A 3,049-nucleotide genomic window follows, 5' to 3' on the forward strand; every position below is an offset into this window, starting at 1 on the left:
CCAGGAAGCGGATCTGCGGCGAAGGCCTCCGCCCAGAAAGCTGTTAGGGGGCGGAGCCCCAGCCCCAGAAGTTGGGGTGGGGGGCGAAGGGAAGGCGGGTCTGGGAAGCAGCGTGGAGGCAGGGCCTCGCTCCAGGAAGCCGCCCGGGGGCGGGGCCGAGGGCCAGGAGCGGGGTTGGGGGCGGAGCCGGGGGCAGCCCCCCACGCGCGCCCAGTATTTTGCCTCAATTACTCAACGAATCCGTGTAGCTCAGCTGGCCGTTGCCTCGCGTAGGAACCTCAGGCAGGCCTGTTTCCTGGTCTCAGTTTCTCCACCAGAGTGGGGTCGTCTCCACGGTTCCGAATGCGAATGGGATTCTTGAAAAAAGGCTGATCTTCAAAACGAGTCCATCGACGCAGGCTTGCTTTGGTTCACAGATGAGAACTTCTGCAACTTTACACAAAATGTGCCGCCTGCGTGCTGGGGAACAGCGGGGCCTTCCGGGGAAGTCACAGCCCCTGCTGCGTGCAGGGGAGGCCTGACCCCCTTCTTCCCTCTGTGCCTCTGAAGCGCTCCACTCGGCCCGCTGCAACCCCAGTCCCAGCTGTGCCAGTGAGTCACCGCAAAGCCGGCCGGCACGGCAGTGCTAGCTACAAACTGAAGCGCAGTGGCTTGCCTAAGGTCACGCCGCAGAGGAAAGCGTGAACACGCGGGTTGGTGTAGATGAGCTGCAATACCGACACAAACAAGGTGTCCTTTATTCGCAGGGGGGCGGACAGAGGGAAGGTACACCTGATTTGGAGAAAACCACACAAGGGTTCTCACTCAGAGGACCAAGGACCACCCCCCACCGCAAGGACCTACGGATAGAATCACATTTCAATATAACTTGCTTCCTTTGAAACTTCATGTATTTTATTTTATGCATGTGAAAACGTGACCCTGAGGAGGGGTCCACAGGCTTCATCTGACGGCCTACGTTAAGTCCAGTGTGGCTCGGCGTGTGCCTGTGGGGCATGGGCCTGGAGCTCCAGAAACAGTTTTGAAACAAGTGAGGGGAAGAGGGAGCTGGCCACTCCAAGCCGCTGTGACGGCTCTGGAACCATTATCTCTTGAAGGTACTGGCTTTTTTTGCAGACCTAGAGTTCCTACGCCCCTGAGTGCCTTACCCTGACAGCACCCCCCTGCTAACTGATGTTGCTGTACCAGGGGTTAAAAACAGGGCCCAGAGAGGCAAAAAGACTGGCGCAGCGTCATAACAGAAACAGACGCAAAATGAGGACTGGGGCGCAGCAGCCCGCCTCCCACTTTCACGAGTGCCAGTTTAGAGCAGGGCAGGCTGGATCTGCTGTTAGGAAAAGTCAGTGGAGGTGGGTGTGCCCAGTGAGGGGAGGGCCTGGGAGGTAGTACCCTTTGGGCACATTTGGAGACCCGCTGGAGAGGCCAGTGCAGGCCTGGCCAGAATGGATACAAGCAGAGGCAGGGGAGGAGGGGGAGGAGGCACCAGAGGGAGCGCCCTCGTTCTGGAGTCCTGTTCTGGTCACATTTTTCCTCGCAAGGGACTAGCTTAGGAGGTGCCCCCTCATCTCCCAAAGAAGGCACAGGGCATGAACGCTTGGGGGCGAACGTCCCGTGGAAACACCGCCCCTGCGAGCACCAGGCACTGTGTCCACCGACTTGTGTGTATGACCGCAGTTGGCCCTCACCGCAAGCCTGCGAGGTAGGTAGTGCTCTCATCCCCTATTTTGCTGAGGCACCCGAGGCACAGAGAAATCAAGGGATCTGTCCGAGACGAAAAAGTCAAGGCTTGAACTCAGGTAGGCTGCGTCCAGAATGCATGCCTATATACTGCACTGCATCTGCATGCATCTGGGGTGAGGACCTAACGGACATCTATCGAGGGAGGCTGTGTAGCCCCCCGGGGCCAGCGGAGGGGGCCTTTCTGCAGCAGGCTACCAACCGCGCAAGCCAGATGGTGTGGTCCTACAGCGCGTGTCCAGTGCTGGGGGGCCCAAACTATGAAAGGGGTGCGGACTCTCCAGTGGGAGAGCGGAGAACCCCGAACAGCACAGGGCACCGCCCCTCCCCACCGTCACTTCTCCTTGACAGGTTCTTCCTCCTGATATGGGGTGGGGGGGACAGAGGCAATCAAGGGATGTGATTCCGGGTGACGTGCTAGAAGGGGGAGGGCCTTCAGAGGAAGAGCTTGGGATGGTGGTGCTCATGCCCACCCCCAGGAAGGGCTGGACAGACGGGCATTTGGGAGGCAGGTCTCAAACTGAACGGGCCAGTGTGGCCAAACCCAGGCCACATCCCTCCACATAGCTTCCTCTCCAGGGGACACACCAGGGACGTGGCACAAAGGCACATTTGCCTGAGGATGGAGCCCAGTCCAACATGAGCTGTGCCAGAGGCGACCAGAGGGCTCGCAGGAGAGCTGAGGGTGACACAGACGAGGAAGACGTGGCAGTCTGCAGGGCAGGGGTGACGGCACTGACCAAGGGAGGAGAGAGGAAGCAGAGGTCCCTGCTGCGGTCCTCTGAACCATCCAGTCTCCCTTCCTCAGTCTGGCGGACGCACTAACAACACCTCTGGTCTGAGGACAGAAGAGGGAGCACTGGAAAGGGGCCTGGACACGATGGCCTGGAGGAGCCCAGGCTACTGGTGTGCGGGTAACAGCTCCGGGCACTGAGCAAGGTCTTTTTGGGCCATGGAGACCAGGTGTAGGCCAACTGGGAAACACGGCAGCCTGGGGGCCGGCTGAAAAGAGCATCTATCCCCCTGAAATCCAGGGGGTCTCCAGGGGTCAGCTGGAGGGCTCTGCCTTTCTCTTTCCCATCTATTGTCTCCCTGTACGGTTTAGGGGGTAAGTGGTGGGCACTGAAATCGGCAACCCCAGGACGCCAGAGAGCAGGGAGATATGGTTGAGCTGTGACGGCGGGAGAGGCAGGGTTTGCAGAATCGGCAGATGACCTCAGGAGCCAGGAGGGCAAGGCGCCCTTAAGAGTGGGTGAGTCCCGGGGCTGGAGCAAAGAAGGCCAGACCAGGTTGGGGGGCCCGACCTGCCGGA

This window comes from Crocuta crocuta, unplaced genomic scaffold (assembly GCF_008692635.1).
Source record: "Crocuta crocuta isolate KB4526 unplaced genomic scaffold, BGI_CrCroc_1.0 scaffold541, whole genome shotgun sequence".
NCBI classification, from domain to species: domain Eukaryota; kingdom Metazoa; phylum Chordata; class Mammalia; order Carnivora; family Hyaenidae; genus Crocuta; species Crocuta crocuta.